We start from the raw sequence: 19,340 nt of genomic DNA, 5'->3' as shown, positions 1-19,340 counted from the left end.
AGTATCATATTTCCAAGTCCTAAGTGGACATTTTCTCCTAATTATTTCATATGCTTCTTAGACCTCCATACCTTCAAACCATTCCTCATGATATTTACAGCAAATGAGTTTCCACCTAATCTCCAAAAACAAAAAGTACCTTAAAACATAAACCTCAGTCTACTTAGGGAGCAAGGCATGCATATGCAGATAATTTAACATGCAAACAACCATGTGCCATCCTAGACAAAAAGGGAATTTCAGGACAAAGGAATGAATTAAAAGCAGCACTACTTCTGAAATCTGAAAACTATTTTAAAAGTATGAAGGGACATTCAAAGAATCTGTCACTTTAGCAATGTGGAAGTTTTATATATGGAAACTTACCCCACTTATGGCAGGAGAAGAATCTGTGGGCTGTTTGTAACTAAGTAAATAAGTCAGATGGAAACACATGAAGAAGTTATTTCACAAAAGTTCTTGCAGCTGGTATTAGAACCAGAATTTAAACATGGGTCTTCTTGGTTCCAACTGTTACCCTTTAATAGTATGCCAATGAAAGAAACAAATTGAGATAGAGACAGACAGAAACATTTCATATTATTATTCCATATTATTTATTTAGAAGAACATTCATATTTTCTTTTGTAATCCTATGTATTTAAAAATATTTCTTCCCTGAGGAGTCCATTGATTTCACCAAATAACCAAAAGGGTCCATAGTTGTATTCATGCATTGCATGTACACACACACACACATATTAAGATCTGTTCCAAATAGCTTCTAACAGTATTTTTCCCCTGGTTATTAGGAGGGTAACATATAAGATGGCAAGAAAAATGCTTGAAATTTATTTTAAATCAAAAGACTTTTAGAAACTTATCTCATACTCAACAAGTAATGAACAATGCAAAAGATATGATCTATGTCCAAAGGGCTATAAATTCATATATATCCTTTGACTTTACAATACCACTATTATGCATGAATACCAAATGAGATTTTTTTAAAAGGGGAAAAGATATATATATGTATATATATTTATATATTTATATATTTATGTGTGTATATATATATATATATATATACATACATATATACAAAAATATTTATCAAGGCAAAAAAAATATGGAAATTGAAGGGATGCCCATCAATTGGAGAATAGCTGAATAATTTGTGATATATTATTGTCATGGAATATTATTATTTTATGGAAAATGATGACCAGAATGTTCTTAGAAAAAAAAACTGGAAAGTCTTTCATGAACTCAAGTAAAGTGAAATGTACTGTATACAAAATAATAGCAATGTTCTGGGATGACCAGCTGTAAATAACTTCCCTGTTCTTAGGAGTACAATGATCCATGACTACTCTGAAGGATTTATGAAAAAAAAAATCCTATCCACACCAGGAGAAGAAACTGATTGTGTCTAAATACAGATTGATCATATTCTCTCTATATGTCTCTCTATCTCTGTGTGTGTGTGTGTGTGTGTGTGTGTGTGTGTGTGTGTGTCTGACTGTCTCTGTGTCTGTCTCACTTTTTTAAAACTTTATTTTTCTAGAGGGTTTTTTATTATTAGAAATGAAAGATCTGTGATTTCTTTAACAAAAAGACATTTATGAAAATGTTATGCCTAAGTTCACATGTGTGTGTGGTTTTATTTTTACGTCTTCCATATAGTATTCTTTTTTGTATCAATATAATTGTTGTAACTTAAAGGTTTTACTTCATCATATAACACATGTAGAGCAAATGTGATAAGGGACTCAGAATGTGGATCTTGATTTCTTCTATGGCTCTCAAAATTTGGTTTGAGTTTTGTGTGTGAAAAAAACAAAAACTTTGTGAAGGAAAATCTGGTCTTAGATTATCAAATGTGGTTTCTTAATAGTGACTGGGACTGGGGATTAGGAGACAATTTGAAACTCAAAAGATTTAAAAACAAATGTAAAAATTGTTTTGAATGTAACTAGGGAAAATATTAAATAAATAAGAGGAAAAGAAAAAAATTTTAAAGAGTCAATCAATGAATCAAAAAAAAAAAACTTCATTATCTACTTTGTGAAAGTTGTCAAGGAGAATAAAGATCATTGTGTATGCATGTTAGACTTTTGACCATGGGTATCACTCCAGTGTCTTCATCTACAAAATGATGTAGCTAAATTGATGATTTCCAAGTAACTTTAAAAAGATTTGAGATGCTATATCAATTTTATTCAGAAGACCAACTCATAGTTAAAGCAGTCATGTCATAGCTATCCAGAAGAGAAAGCTGGCCTTGGAATCATTCATTCTGTTCTACATATTTAATCCTGATCAAGCAATTTAACTTCTATATGCTTCAGGCAACTTCTCAGTACTTCTAAGAAAGGAAGTATGAATAGTAGGAACTGCTCACACTATGGCTAAAGAGATGTCATTCTAATGTAATGGTAAGGGTTTGGTTTTTTTTAGAAAACAAAATGGTTGGGTAAGCTGATTTTTCAAATGTATTAGGAATGCTACTTGGTATAATGATGCTAATTCATTTTATAGTATTTTAGTATTTACAAGTTGTTTTCCTCACAACGACCTTAGGCAAATAGTATATGATCTTCATTTATATATTATGTTAGGAAATTGAGTCTTAGTAACATTAGATAATTCATCTGGGAAGACACAAATAATAAATATTGGAAGCAGGCTTTGGGCTGAAGATTTTCCTCTGTAATATCATTTGAATTGTGATGGTGTTAATTTAATGTGTGCTTGTCCAAAAATCAGCACTTGAAATGGATAATTCTATGGCTAAGTCAAATCACTCTTTAGATTTGACCTAGTAACTGTATTGGTTGGTGTCATTTATCAGAAATGGAGAATTTCATGTAAACTCTGCTTGCATTTTCAGAAAACTGAAAGGACTGTAATTTTCAACTTAGGCCTGCGAACTAAAAGCAAGCATCACCACTTAGAGTGGCTGTTATCTTTCTTGGTGAGTACAGATTACCTTTTTACTTTCCTCTATTCTGATTTTAAAACACTGCTTTCCATTGGAAAACTGAAGTATATGTTTGGTTGAACTAATGCAGAATCTCACTATTTTTCTTGGGTTACAGATTATTAAAGCCAGCTGACTAGAGTGTCAAATTCATATTTTCCAAGAATATTTTTTCCATGCAACTAAGACACCAGTTTTCATTACTTTACAAAATTATCTCTGAAAGAAATAATAGTAACTAAAGCAGCAACTATTTACATTCTTATATAGCCTTCCTTAGCTCAATGCAAGTTAGAATATTTCCCCAGGGTGATAAATAGCATGAAGGAATACTCAAAACTCAGACTGAAATGAAGTAGTTATTAAGTAACATATAAGTACAATACAGGACTATGTAGGTGAAAGATAAAGAATACCTTATCTATTTCTTATTTATTTCATATAAAATATATCTACTATTGGTGGTTTTCATTGATTTTTACTTGTTTTCTGTAGAAGAAAACTGATTTTGCAAAACTGAATGATTTTTGTTTTGTTTTGTTTTGTTTTTTAATGCATCCTATTCTACCATTTGTTGTTGTTTAGTTGGTAAATCATGTCCAACTCTTTGTGACCTCATTTGAGGTTTTCTTGGAAAAGATACTGGAATGGTTGGTTTGCTACTTCTTTTTCAGCTCATTTTATAGATGAGACAAACTATTAAATTATTTGACCAGGGTCATATAATTCATGAGATCAGAAGCTGAATTTGAACTTAGGATCTCCTAAGTCCAGGGGGCCAATACTCTATTCCCTGTACCACATAGCTGTCCATCTGTTCTACTATACTTGGGCCTAAAAAAAGAACTGAGAAAATAAATCTGCTTCCCCTCTTTGTATAGATAGTATATCACAGGTGCAGAATATTGTGTATATTTTTAAATATAATTAAAGCTTTTCTGAGTTGCTTTTTTAATTAAAAAATATGCTGACTATTCAAGATATAAGGGCAAACATATTCAGAAATGAAGGTGATTTGAAAAAATCAAGAAAAATAAAATTAAAACAAAGATTTCAACTCACTGATCATTGTCATATCATTAAGCACAATGCTTGGCACATGTTAAAATGCTCATTGACTTGTTTCAATAATATAGCGATCTTGGGAAGGCCTTTTCTCTCAAATTAGTTCCTAGTTCTCTTCTAAAGAGCAGTATCCTTCATTCCTTTTATTTAGAATTATACTTGTTAAAAATTACCTATGCATATGTACTGTCAAAAAGGTTATAATTATAAAATTAATAATAAAAAAGATCTATATAATATAAACAACAATGAAAAAAAAGAAATATAAAGGTGTCCTACTTAACCATTAATGTAAATACAAAATCAGATCATTTAAGTTTGAGATGATTGACTAAAATTTGAGATAATTTACTCCATAGTGGAGAAAAAGAATATCAGCTCTTAAGACTACTTACTAAAAAAATCTTGTGTCTCAAAACATTTGAGAAATAGCAAAGAGGGAAGCAAGAGCCAAGGTGGTGATGTACCATTGACTTTGGTAAAGAAAGAAGGAAAGCCATTGCTGCCTTAGGATATTGTGAGGACACAGAAAAGAACTTGTGCTGATTAGGTCATGCTTTCTAAATTCCCTCCCAACATTGCTGTGATACCTCCTCCCCTCCACCCAGTTTCTGCCTCTCTCTCTCTCTCTCTCTCTCTCTCTCTCTCTCTCTCTCTCTCTCTCTCTCTCTCTCTCTCTCTCTCTCTCTCTCTCTCTCTGTCTCTGTCTCTGTCTCTCTTTCTTTCTCTGTCTCTCATCTCTATGTACATATATCTATATGTAAAATTGTTACTTCCTTGAGCCTTAATTTCCTTATCTGTAAAATAAGGAGCTGGTCTAGCTTTTGTGTAAGTCTCTTCTGGCTCTTCAATGTTACTCGTTATTGCAAAGAGTGATTCTCTGCCAGTACCAGTATATGCTCCACCTCAGACTGAAAATTCATTTGGAAAAGGACTCAATGACTCCTTTGGTCCTGTTTTTTTTTTTTTTTTTTTTTTCATCTACTTTTGGAAGGCCTGGGATTTGTTTGTATTATCATTACTTTTGCCTCCATTTCTGTTTTCCCTTTTCAAATTATGGGCTTGCATCAAAATCTCATATTAATTGACCTCCCTGGACCAAGAGCTAAATTGCACACACTCAAATTCTGACTTTATGGGATCATAAAGTTAGAGATGAGAAAGGCCTATTAGGTCATGTTCTACTCTCTTTGCTAACACTAAATTGTTCCCTGATGTTAACTTTCCTCTTAGCTAGTTTTAAATGTCCTTAATGATGCTGTGATTCAACAACAAAAAATAATAATAACAATATTCCTAACAACATTGCATTGTAATAACAAGTACCTTTATTTCAGGAAGTTCACATTACACATCAGATGTTCTGCCAGATCCTACATTTGAATCAGTTATTTAATGAGAGCAAAGTAAATCCTTTGAGATGCATATTTCTAGTAGGACAGGTAATTCTTAGTAAATGGTACCCTAGAAAGCCTTTAGAAGTGGGAAACACAAAATGAGAGGGACCGAGGTATCTTTTAGGGAATTAATTCATTTCCCAAAGGTAAGTACCTCCCAAACATGGAATATTCAACTTCTAAGTGATAACTCACCCAGATTTGGAACATGATTCTGAAGGTTTGTATAGCTCATTTGTCATTTATATCTATATTTCTACAAACTCCAATATATAAATAAGCAAATATTTAACTAGCATCTATTGGATATATTGTTATTAAAGAAGCACCACAAATTTGTATCCAGAGATACAAACCTGCCAATTTTATCCAAGATCAAAAAGAGCCAACCATGAATTCATAAGAATGTTTTCTAAGTGGAAAGGCCTAGTTATAATTTTTCTGTTTAACTGACAGTTTCTTAAACTATATAATTTTTTATGTTTTAATCCCTCTTATTGAAAATACATCTAAAAAGGATTAGCCCAATTTCCTATTTTATAAAACACAACAATAAAAAAATCAATCCTTGATTGAAGATTTTGCATCTCTCAGGGTGATTCTTGTTGATATCCATTTTCATTATATAGTATATAGAAAGTGGAGACTATGTCAAAATAAATCAATCTAAGACTGTGTTATCAATCAAAGTATCGATGGTATAGAAGCTTGGACTAAGATCAAATTTTGTGAGGATCATTAATAATCAATAGTTATATCTATTAACATAATTTCAGCTCATATCAGTTTCCTTCTTATTACCATTTTCTTTCTTTTTCCATTGAACCCTTCAGGCTTTTTGTTGTTGTTTTATCAATATTTCCATATTCTTTCTCCCCAATCTTTCACTGAATATTAATTTATTCTACAAGTATCTCCTTTCCCTTCCATTTACCTTGGATTCTATATTTCTAATCCTAACTTTTCTCCTAAACTCTGGACTGGCACTTCCAATAGCTGACAGCTCATTTGGTTGTCTAGTAAGCACCTTAACATGTATAAAATCAAGATTAGCATTCTCCAAATTTATTTTATTTCTAATTTATTTCTGCCAATGCAATCATCATTTCCCCCAGTCATTTATACTTAAAACTTCAGTGAGATTATCTTCTCCCCCTCTCTGCTCAATTAGTTGATGTACCTTCTTATTTCTATCTAAGTATCTATCCTATTCATACCTTCATTCCCATTCCCACTCCTGCCACCTGAGTTCAATCCCTTTTTTACTACTTGCTAAATTGTTAGTATAGCCTCCTAATTGTTATTCCTATTTTTTGTTCATTCAGTATGTTCTTTTTTGATGAATCTTTATAAAATGTAATATACAAGAGGGACATGATTATCAATTTACAGAATATCAGATATTGAATTTACTCTAACAGTCATCTATTACAAAAGTAATTTGTTCTCTATAATATCTCATCAAGCCTCCACTTGACAACTTTCAAAAAAGGAAATTTACTATACACTGAAAGTTGCAATGCTACTTGTTTTTTTTTTTGTTTGTTTGTTTGTTTGTTTGTTTACAAGATATATGCATGGGTAATTTTTCAATATTGACAATTGCAAAACCTTTTGTTCCAATTTTTCCCCTCCTTCTCCCATCCCCTCCCCCAGGTTGATCAATACATGTTCAATATGTTAAAGCATAAATTAAATACAATATATGTATAAATGTCCTTACAGTTATTTTGCTGTACAAAAAGAATCGGACTTTGAAATATAATACAATTAACCTGTGAAGGAAATAAAAAATGCAGGTGGACAAAAATAGAGGGATTGGGAATTCTATGAAGTGGTTCATACTCCTTTCTCAGAGTTCTTTCGCTGGGTGTAGCTGGTTCAGTTCATTACTGCTCTATTGGAACTGATTTGGTTCATCTCATTGTTGAAGAGAGCCACGTCCATCAGAATTGATCATCATATAGTATTGTTGTTGAAGTATATAATGATCTTGTCCTGCTCATTTCACTCAGCATCAGTTCATGTAAGTCTCTCTCTAGGCCTTTCTGAAATTGTCCTGTTGGTCATTTCTTACAGAACAATAATATTTCATAACATTCATATACCACAGTTTACTCAGCCATTGTCCAATTGATGGGCATCCACGTAGTTTCCAATTTCTTGCCACCACAAAGAGGGCTGCCACAAACATTCTTGCACATACAGATCCCTTTCCCTTCTTTAAGATCTCTTTAGGATATAAGCCCAGTAGTAACACTGCTGGATCAAAGGGTATGCACAGTCTGATAACTTTTTGAGCATAGTTCCATATTGCTCTCCAGAATGGCTGGATATATTCATAATTCCACCAACAATGTATCAGTGATCCAGTTTTCCCACATCCCCTCCAACATTCCTCATTATCTTTCCCTGTCATTCTAGCCAATCTGACAGGTGTGTCAGTGTTATCTCAGAGTTGTCTTAATTTGCATTTCTCTGATTAATAATGACTTGGAGCATCTTTTTATATGACTAGAAATAGTTTCAATTTCTTCATCTGAGAATTGTCTGTTCATATCCTTTGACCATTTATCAATTGGAGAATGGCTTGGTTTCTTAAAAATTAGCGTCAATTTTCTATATATTTTAGAAATGAGGCCTTTATCAGAACCCTTGACTGTAAAAATGTTTCCCCAGTTTATTGCTTCCCTTCTAATTTTATCTGCATTAGTTTTATTTGTACAAAATCTTTTCAATTTGATATAATCAAAAATTTCTATTTTGTGATCAATAAGGATCTCTAGTTTCTTCTTTGGTCATAAATTCCTTCCTCTTCCACAGGTCTGAAAGGTATACTATCTTATGTTCTTTTCATTTATTTGTAATCCCATTCTTTATGCCTAGGTCATGAACCCATTTTGACCTTATCTTGGAGTATGGTGTTAAGTGTGGGTCAATGCATATTTCTGCCATACTAATTTCCAATTTTCCCAACAGTTTTTGTCAAACAGTGAGTTCTTATCCCAAAAGCTGGGGTCTTTGGGTTTGTCAAACCATACATTATTAAAGTTATGCAATGCCACTTTTGAATAGATCTATTTGCTAGGAAGTTTTTTCTTTCATATTAACTTCTATTCCTGTTCCCCAAGGATAAGCAGAATAAATACTTGAAGACAGTTTAGCAAGTCATTCCGAGCCTTCTTTTCTCCATGTTCTCTAAAGCAAAGTGAGATATTAATATATCTGCCTAAAAGATTATAAGATGCCTTCTAAATTAAAAATATGTATTATCTCTGAAAAATATATTAAATACTTTGTAAGCTCTAGCATGCTATATAAATATCAGTTGTTATTTGATGACATGAAAATGATGATGGTAGTGGTGATGGTGATGATAGTAGGAACATTGGCTTGTCCTTTTTTTCTCCATCAGCACATGATAAAACATTCTCCACAAGTTAAGTGCTTTATAAATGTTAGTTGAATTAAATTGAATTGGTTTCACCAATCAGTTTTATTCCAGCACTAACAAGACTAAGTTTTTATAGCTCCTTGGTTCACTTACCAATCATAACATCCTTTCTCAGCCCTGATTATACAGTTGCAGTCATGATGGAATGATAATGTGGGAAAGGTTAACAAATTGATTTATGTTATAGTCATGTGAAACTCATGCTCTACATGTTACTTCCCATATTGCTAAGCACTGGAAGAAGAGATTTGTATTAGCAATACAATAAAGACAGAAACTCACAATAGCAATCACACACAATCATAAACACAAAAAGCCTTAACTCAGTCTACTTCCTGTAAAAAACTGCTTAACCCTGATCTTTTCCTCTCAGAATATTTAACCTTTCTTACTGCTTATTGTCTCTTTACTCCCTTTCTCATTCTTAATCCTATCCACAAACATTTTAAGAATCATAGATCTCAAGAATTTAGGTGGAACCTTAAGAGGATGAACTTAATAAATACTTCTTAATCTACTATCTGCTAGGAATTATGGTAAAGTGTTTTACAACTATTATTTTATCCCCCCCCAACAATAAAGATAGTGAACTCTAATGCTGGGTTTGAACTTGGTCTTCCTGACTACAGGCCCATCATTTGATAGAGTGTGACACCTAATTGTTTGTCTGTCTGTCTGTCTGTCTGTCTGTCTCTCTCTCTCTCTCTCTCTTTCTCTCTCTTTCTCTTTCTTTCTCTCTCTTTCTCTCTCTCTCTCTCTTTCTCACACACACACACACAGATATATAAGTACACACAAGCACACACCTTGCCTAAAATATGCTAAATACTTATTAATCTGGAACCATCAATCGTAATTCTTTCATTTGACAGATATCGATACTGGAAGTGAAAAAAAATTGAAAATTTTAATAATATATTTTTATTTTCAAAATAAATGCAAAGATAGTTTTCAACATTCATCTTTGCAAAACCTTGTGTTCTAAACTTTTCTCTCTCCCTTCCCCCACCCCCTCCCCTAGACAGCAAGTAATTCAATACATTTTGAACATGTACAATTCTTCTATATATATTTCATATTTCATGTATATCCATATTTCTATATGGATATACATATATACAGAGATCATATATCTCTGATTTTTCTTGTGCAGCATGTACAGATCAAAAAGGAAAAACATGAGAAAAAATTAAGCAAACAACAACAAAAAAGGTGAAAATACTATGTTGTGTATTTTCACCTTTTTTGTTGTTGTTTGCTTAATGTTTTGAATCACATTCAGTTTCCATAATCTTCTTTCTGGATGTAGATGGCTCTCTCCATCACCAGTCTACTGGACCTAGCCTAAATCACCTCATTGTCAAAAAGAGCCATGTCCATCAGAATTGATCATCACATAATCTTCTTGTTGCTGTGTACAATGTTCTCTTGGTTCTACTCACTTCATTTAGCATAAGTTCATACATGTTTCTTTAGGCCTTTCTGAAATCATCCTACTAATTGTTTCTCATAGGATAATAATATTCCATTATATTCATATACCATAACTTATTTAGCCATTCCCCAACTAATGGGCATCTACTCAGTAGGAATGAAAACTTAAGGGATTTGCTCAGTTACAAAAGTAGTGAGAAAAGATGAAATTCAAAATGTATTCTTCTTTATTTCAAAACAAATGTTCTTTCTCCTGCGTCATGACGTCTTAAGGATATTTAAGTAAACCATGGAAGAGTTACTCCATTCCTCAATCACCTTTCCCTGGTACAGCTAATAAAAATACCATGTATTCATTGGAATATACATCTTGTTGAGCTAAACTCTTATTTTTTCATTAATTTTATAATTATAATTTTTTGACAGTACATATGCATGAGTAATTTTTTAATAACATTATCCCTTGTATTCATTTTTCCAAATTTTCCCCTCCCTCTACTCCCTCCCCTAGATGACATGCAATCCCATACATATTGCATGTGTTAGAGTATAATCTAGATACAATATATGTGTGTAAATCCAATTTTCTTGTTGCATGTTAAGAATTGGATTCCAAAAGTATAAGTAACCTGGGTAGAAAGACAGTAGTGCTAACATAAATTCTTATGTTGATCTTTAAATTATAATCAACATAATCACACATTTTATATATCCACACAATGTATATGACATTATACTAATGTAAGAACAGAACTCAAGTACCGAATTGGATTGTTCTGCTAAGAAAATCTATTTTTCCTGAGTACTCACAGGTTGATAAAAGAGTTAGATCTAGATTGTTGCTTTAAATATTTCTGTTACAGCATAAGAGCTTTAAGAGGGAGAAAAGTGGGATAAAGGGGATGTTAACTATTGAAAAGGAGGAAAAGAATGAATTTTTGTAAACATGAAACTCCATTTCCTTTATGTCATCTCCTGTTTATACAATGTCTCTTACTCTATTGCTTGGGTCTTCCCCTTCCCCCAGTTATGTAATACTTAGCCTGCATGTTGCAAATTGCACAAAAGTGAGATTTTTTTTTTTTCTTTTTAAGATGAGCTCAAATACATTTCTTTCTTATTTTTTCATGAGAACATGAATTGGTTAAATGATTCAGCTGCCTCTGACTGTGGAATATAGTTGAGTTCTGGAGGAAAAAAAATTGATTGCCATAACAAGGTCTACTGCTAAACTGAACATATGTTGCTCATAATGTCACTTTCTAAATCAATGAAATTATCATTATAGAACATGTCGACAAATTAGACATGTAAAGTGCCGGCTGTATGTGGGAGAGATGTAATTTGGCTCCATAAAAAGAAATTAAACAATAAAATATCAATGACAGATGTAGTTAGCTAAAGGTTTTGAGGTTTAAATACCAATTTGTTGGGGGGGGGAGATTATGTAGAACAAATTAGAGTTCCAGATAAAAATACCAGATTTCATGGTACAAGAATATTAAGCCTTTGGACAAGATATTTGAAGACCTTAAATGTGCCCTTTATTTAAAGCACACTGACAAGGTATTAAATTTTCCAGATCTAAGAAGTAGAAGGAGGTTTACTAGATAAATATAAAAGTAATTGGATATTTAATTCATTCCTGTGATCTCAAGTTGTATACTGGAATAGGATTGGTGAAACCATATTCCTTCTCACCAGAGTTAGTTGCATAAGTTTTTCTTCTATTTCATGTTTTCCAGAATGACCAGTTAGGAGAGGCACTAGTTCTGATCTTGCTAACTAAGATTAATCATTTCTAATGATGATTATACTATGTATATGCAATAGTCTCCTATGTAAGCTTGAAAACTTATCAGTTCATAATTATTGTTGATAAATTCATCACTCATTCAATGAAACGCCTACTATAATGGACCATAAAATTAATTTTAAGAATCTCTTTTATGCTAGTTTTCCATCAATTTATGAAGGCTGATCTTAGGGAATCCTGTAAGTTATTATTTCTGACCAATCAAGAAACTTTAAAAAGATTGATAAGATTTGTGTCAACTGGAAGAGGGTTAGAGAAGAAAAGGTGGAAAAAGAGTGGCCTTGAAAGAATATTGACCCAATCTTTAGATTAGGTTAAGGATTACCATTCTAGACTATACAGAGATGAAAGTCAATTCAACACTTATCAAGGATTTATCATGTGCAAAGTTTTTCTGCTCATTTCCAAAGCCTTATATCTTTAGAATAGTTCTCCAATGATAGATTTTGTTGGGAGATTTCTCAGTTTCCCATTAAGCTCCATCTCTGTCCCTGTCCCTCTTCTTATCCCTCTCCCTGCCCCTGTTCTTCCTCTACCTGTCCATTTCCCTTTCCTTCTCCCTCTTCTTCTCCCTGTTTCTCTCCCTCTTCTTCTTCTCCCTCTCCCTCTTTCTCCCTCTATCTTTCTCCCCATCTATTCTCTCTCTCTCTCTCTCTCTCTCTCTCTCTCTCTCTCTCTCTCTCTCTCTCTCTCTCTCTCTCTCTCTCTCACACACACACACACACAGATATACAGTAAACACAAGCACACACATTCCTTAACATATGGTAAATACTTATTGACTTGATTCATGTATCTGAAGATTTGTATAGACAAAATGCTGAAAGGAAAAAGTTGTTCTCCCCATCCCCATCTACCATCCTTACTCAGAAGTATACATTTTTGTCAGACATTAAGGTTTGAGAAATTTTATAACTGCAGCTTAATCTCTGGGTACAAATTCTAATCTATGGTAGACAAATTACTGTTCATTGAAAGAAAAAAAGGCACTAAGAGAAAAATATATCCCTTTGCATTTCCTTATTTCTATGTTGAAGCATCTAAAAATCAGATTCTCCCCTACTGGCTATCTAGATAGTGAGATCAACAAGAACATACAGTAGACCTACAGTATTGGTTTCTTCTCTAAAGTCATTGAATTGATAATTCCAACACATTGCACATAGTGATGAATCATGAGAAATGACAAAATCGTCTGGGGTGAGAAAAAGTGGGGGGTCTAAAATAACTGATATTCCCTGTTGAAAAAGTGTGAATAGATCATATCTTTGACATCTGTTAGAGAAATATGCAACGTGGTATTTTTTTTAAAGCAGTACAAAATAAAAATAAAGAATGTAATGTACTTAAATTCACATTAGGGGATCTTCATCTGTCAAAATAAACAATACAAAGAACAAAGCCTTTTAAAGGGGTTACCCTTCAGTATATTGCGACCACATATACAACATTCAGCTTGTGTCCCATTAAGTTTACACTTCATAGAATTCTGTGATAGTATAACTTACCACCATACTGTGACTTAACCAACAGAAATAGAGAGTAAAGAGTGCTAGCTATGGAGTAGGATGGAACCCCTGGAGAGCTGGATGGAGGGAGCTATATTCCAGGACCCTGAATAAGTCTAGGACAGCAACAGAGTCAATGGAAAAAAATTGAAATATCTCTACTTACATGCAAATAGAGATAAAATAAATAAATTTGCGAGGAAGAAGTCTACCTTTCCTAGTGGGTTTTATTAAATACAGGGTCAAACCTTCCCCTCCTGGCCCCCATCCCCAGTTTTTTAACAGAGGTAGGAAATTATGGATATGGAACACAGAATTAAAAATCAGACTTTGGATGTATTGGTTAATTTTGATGAACTTTTTATCTCTCTTTTTATCCCTTTATTATAATAACTCTTCTGTGGGAGAAGGGAAAGAAGAGGAATACACTTGCAAATACAGGTGATGTCAAATCAATAGATAAAAAATTTTTTTAAGTGAAGCTAAAATTTGAATGGGGGAAGAGATTTTTTTTAAATGAGGACAAAATATAATCAAAGCTATCATTGAGATTAAGGAAATCATACTCCCTCCAAAAGAGGAAAAAAGGAGATACAATTTCAAAATGAATGTAATAGACTTGGTATAAAAAACGAAATATGCTTTGGTTATAGGTCATACCCTAAAAAAGGTTCCAGATGAGTTAGAGAAAAAATACAGTGAAAAGACAACTAAGCTAACAGTCAAGAAGTCTGCACCTCTAATATTTGCTAATGTAATTAGTGAGTTAAATATCGAATCCTTTAATCTCTGTATATCTTAGTTTTCTCATTCATAAAATGGGCACAATGATAACAATTGTAATAGCTTAAGATTAATATAAAGGATTTTTTATCTTTATAATATTAAATGTATTTGACTCATCCTAATAATAAATGTTTTAGTTTGTTTATGTGAACTAAATGGTAAATTCTTTGGCAGAAGGATCATAGGGTCAGGAGCATATATTTCAAGGTTGAAGAGACCTATAAGTCTAACCTTCCAATTTTAGTTAAGTTAGTTAAATTTAAGTTTTAAATTAAGACTTATTTATTATTTATTTATATAATATATTTATATATTATTATTTAAAACTAAATTTAGTTAAATTAGTTAAAGAAACTTAGGTGTGGAGAGGTAAAATGACTTAGCCAAAGTCACAAACCTAGGAAGGGTCAGAAATAATATTTGAATTCCTGATTCCAAGCTTAGCACTCTATTTATATGGCTCCCACATATAAGTAAAACTCATCTTTGTGGATAGTGACTAAGACAGAGAAAGAGATACAGAGAAACAGAGAAAGATAGAAGGAGGAATAGAGATAGAGGGATAGTGAGCAAGACACAGAGACAGAAACAGATTTTCAATACAAGCTTGCAGTTAATATCAGGACAACTGGTCCATGAATTCCCATTTTTCCTTCCCCACTATGTCATCTATTCCTTTATAGTAAACACCATGAAATAAAAATTAGCTTATTTTTTATCTAAAACAAAATACATCATAAAATATAATAAATAAAGTTTAAAGGAAGAAAGAAATTCCCAAGGATAAGTGATGCCATTTATTCAGACAATGAGGAGACAGGGAAAAGGATAGTTGAGAAGGGATCAATTTGCCAAGTTTCATTAGCATTGGCATTAAGAGAAACTATAGAGTTTTGTTTAGGTGGATCATGCATTAAATGTGTCAGTGAACTATGATCATATTTAATTCATGGTAGCAGCACCCTTTAATAGTAAGCAATTGGCCACTAGCACCCCAGCCTTCTCTTTTCCTGGTAAGGTTCAAAAATTCCCAGTCTTCCTCCTCCTGTGTTCTTTCAGTTTTTCCTCCCACCTGAGAAAAAGATATAATTCAGTGTTTTTGTCAATATGTCTTTTTAAAATATTATTTCCCCATAAGAACCAACATAGTGATTTCTCTCTAGTGGGCTCTGTTGATTTGGTTTTATTTTATATGAATCTATGAAAAGTAGATTCTAGACATATATGTAACATTTATTAAATATTTACCACATTAGCATAAATTAATAGTATAACTACATATGTTATAAGATAACAAATATAGAAGAGACCTTAGAGTTCATCTATGTCAGCTCCCTACATTTTGTAAATGAGCAAACTGAAATCTATGGAGATTAAGAGCTGAGTAAGGTTATACAAGTAGTAATTGACATAGTTGGAATTCATAACCAAGTCCTTCAATTCCAAATCCAGCACACTTTCTACTAAATCCCTCTCTCTGCTCTAAAAGAATGAAATTTTTTGAACTACATGAATGAGTAGAATATATATCAAAGTTGGTACCTACATGTTTTCCAAGAAAATGTTTCCAAGTATATAGTGTAAGTTAAGGGAAAAAATTAAATTCAAGTCAACTTTTTCAGAAGTTCACTGCTTCCAATAGAAAGACCAATAGATTTATACTGAGGACCAAGGTTCAAATACCTTTTTTTTAATAACTTGTGATCTCAGGAAAGTCACTTAATAGCTAGAGGCTCAATTTGCCCATACATAAAAGAAGAAAAGTAGATTTGGAGAGCTCTAAGATTCAATCTATCTCTTAATCTATAATGCTCTGATTCATATAGCACAAGATAGCCAGTAGGTAATAATATACTATGGGATATGTTATCATCATTGATAGACAAGTAACACATTAGAATTTTATCAAAGCTAAACATCTCAGATAGAACTAGTACTTTAGATGTACTAAAGATGGAAGTATACTAGGGCCATTTCCTGCTGGTTTGAGAAAGTTTATTATTATTATATTTTCAGTGTAAGCATTTATACTTTAGAAATCAGCAGACACTATACATAAGGGCTTGGTTTATGACAGTTGAATTATTTTATTTTTAATTTGTGGACTAAAACAAGCATTTCCATAATGTAATATAATAATAAGATGACTTTATGATTTTTTAGACTTTAGAAACTGATGGGGAAAATGTTAATAATTCAGATTAAGCATAAAAATATGCTGTGATTTTTTTTTTAGTCAGCTGTTGAACATTTACCATCACAACCCTGACTAACATTTGATGAAAACCCTTAAAATTCCATATCTGGAAATATTTGGCTGAGAGCCAGAAGCAATGATATGAATGAGACCACACAGAGTGGCATCTTTGGTTTTTCAGGCCTAAACCATGGAGAAACAATGTATATTGTCTTAGTTTTTAATAATTCCAGGGATAGAAATTGAACAAATTATTTAATAGTCCCAATGTAAGAAACCATATGGATAGAGTATCCCAACATTTAAACCATTCTTCTTTATATTTAAACAAATTTTCTTATTCTACATTTTAAGGCAACTTCCTCTTGTTCATGTTCCTCTAAATATGGTAAATATTTGGAAAATAAGTTCCTCATAACAATAATTCATGTGCTTAAGAATTATTACTACCCCTTGGTCTTTTCCTTTGACTGAACAATTCCAAATCCTTTAAGCTTATATTTGTAAATCTGCTTCATAGCCTTTTATTCATTCATTGCCCTCTTCTGGAGGTTCTTTAGTTTCTCCATATCCTTTTACATGTAAAGTCAGCAAAGCTAGATACAGTATACATAAATAGATTTGAAATCACTGAGGAGTATAGAAAACCTCTCCCCCCTCCCCCATGGTATATAATCCAATATGATTGTAGAAAATATATACCATATGGAAAACATATGCCAAGTGTTACAGGAAATATGAAATCCAAGGAAAATGTGGTTGTTGCCCCCATGGAAATTATAATCTAGTATATCTACACAACACTTTTGCTACTACATCTTAGATATTTTTAAAAAATAATTTCTCTATATTTTGGCCCACTATGAAACTCAGACTTTTTTTCTGCTCTATTCATATCTAAGACATCTTTTTCCTATCTTTTATTTAGTCTCTTACATGATTGTTCCATAGAAAAATAAAGTCATGATATAAGTAATGTGTTTAATGTACACAAATCACATATATCAATTAATTTTATATGTAAGTATGTATGTCTGCAGAAAGCTACTTTATACAGTGGGTAGAGCACTGAAATGGAAGATAGGTATAAGTTCAAATATGGCCTCAGACACTTAATAGCTGTGTGACTCTCAGGAAGTCATTTTAACCTGGTTGCCTTAATGCCCTCCTCTGTAAAATGCGATTCAGAAAGAAATGGTAAATTACTCCAATATCTTTGCTAAGAAAACCCCAAAGAGGCTCACAAAGAGACAGATACAACTGAAATGACTGAATAACACATGTATGAATGTCAGTAGGTATGTTATGTCATCCCATGTGAGCTGCTTACTCTAAATTAGAAAGTTGGAAGGAACTATTTGGAAGGAATATTAACTCTTCTAATCCAAAAGGATCCTATGAATGATCACATCAAAATCAGTAGTTACCTATCTTAGCTACATTCACATGTACTCACTCAACTGACATATTTGGATGCTTTTGTTGGTTTCTCTTCTCAGTAACTGAATCCAGAATCATTAACTATATTGGTTATAAAGTCAACTTGATTCAGTAGTTAGGAGTATTGAAAATATTGGATCACATGTTCTTTCGTCTCTGTCTCTGTCTCTGTCTGTCTGTCTCTCTCTCCATCTCTCTCTCTCTCTCTCTCTCTCTCTCTCTCTCTCTCTCTCTCTCTCTCTCTCTCTCACACACACACACACACACACACACACACACACACACACACACACATGCAAGCATACAAAGAATGACTGACTTTTTAACACTTCCCAATGGCCAAATCAAATTTCTATGCTACTAAGTCTCAATAAGAATAATGAATCCCTAATGTAGCTGCATCTATTGAATTCATATTATTCATAGTTAAAATTATTTAAAAGATTATTTAAGTTATAATTATTTAAAAGATAATAATTATTTCCAGGTCAATGGAAATGCACACTATGAATTCATATAATGAATTTGCTTCAAGGGATTTATTATATGCACTAATTGGAACCTAGCTATATAAACAATTCAATTAGCTATATATGACTCAGTTACTGAAACAAATAAAAAAATAAAACAAATCAGTAATTAAAAGGGGGTATACCCCATAATGCATTGACATTCACCGAATGATTTCATAGTGATGACTTTATTCTCTTTCCTCTCCAATCCATCTTCCTTCAGCTGCCAAACTAATATTCCTAAAGTTGAAGTTTGTCATTTCCTTGCTCAAGATGCTGGGATGAATTCTTCTTATCTTAAGGATAATATACAAACTCATCTATTTGGTTTTGAAAAAGCCTTCCCAAGATGGCTCACACTTACTTTTCCTTACTCTTCTCTGTCCCATCTTCATTCTAAGGCAATCTGGTCTATTTTCTGTTCCCCTAATAGAAAAAATTTCGTGTATTTCTCTGTGATTTTGAACAGGCTGCCAACGTAGCTGAAAGGCTGTCCCACATCTTAGAATTTATAGTTTCCTTCAAGGATCAGTTCCTATACTTAACCTCTCTTTATTCCCTCATCTCAGATGTCATTGTCCTCCTCTCCTTGCAAGTAATTTTGTAATTACCTATTAATTACCTATTTTTATATGTGATCCCCCCCACCCCAATAGAATGGAATTTTCTGGGTACCTAGCTCATTACCAGGTTCATTGGAGCAATATACATATTTGTGATTGACTAAGACTGATTCATTCATAGTATCCTAGTGGACTGGAAAAGTTAA

General features: G+C 32.6%; 1 protein-coding gene across 1 annotated transcript in view; it reads left to right on the top strand.

The window, feature by feature from the left end:
• Positions 1–19,340, top strand: part of CELF2 (CUGBP Elav-like family member 2) — a 970,051-nt gene that overhangs the window by 286,880 nt on the left and 663,831 nt on the right. The window contains exon 3 of the mRNA XM_074268694.1: positions 2,873–2,956. The gene's annotated coding sequence lies outside the window, so the exon portion shown is untranslated. The remainder of the gene's footprint in view (positions 1–2,872; positions 2,957–19,340) is intronic.

The sequence above is a fragment of the Sminthopsis crassicaudata genome, chromosome 5 (genome assembly GCF_048593235.1).
Source record: "Sminthopsis crassicaudata isolate SCR6 chromosome 5, ASM4859323v1, whole genome shotgun sequence".
NCBI lineage: Eukaryota > Metazoa > Chordata > Mammalia > Dasyuromorphia > Dasyuridae > Sminthopsis > Sminthopsis crassicaudata.
Note: the sequence above shows the minus strand (reverse complement) of the source record. Positions and strands in the feature narration are given on the sequence as shown.